This window comes from Tupaia chinensis, unplaced genomic scaffold (assembly GCF_000334495.1).
Source record: "Tupaia chinensis unplaced genomic scaffold, TupChi_1.0 Scaffold000606_1, whole genome shotgun sequence".
Classification (NCBI taxonomy): Eukaryota; Metazoa; Chordata; class Mammalia; order Scandentia; family Tupaiidae; genus Tupaia; species Tupaia belangeri.
Genome location: NW_006160124.1, coordinates 2,708,210 through 2,708,453, shown reverse-complemented (window position 1 = coordinate 2,708,453; position 244 = coordinate 2,708,210).

Sequence of the window (244 nt, the reverse complement as noted above, 5' to 3'; positions counted from 1 at the left end):
AAATGAGACATTCTAAAGAGGTGATGTCAGAGTTGATTTACATTTGTGTTTATGATATATATATATAAAACTATGACTTATATTTTGGTTTAAAAAACAGTGTTTAATAAATGCTTTTGTTTAATTTTATTATTTTATGGAAATCTGAATGGTCCAAGTTGTTTCTGGAAATCGCTTTTGATAATATTGAAAAACAAGCACTGAATTTTGTTAACTTGTTTTTTAGCTTAGTCTATATATTTCA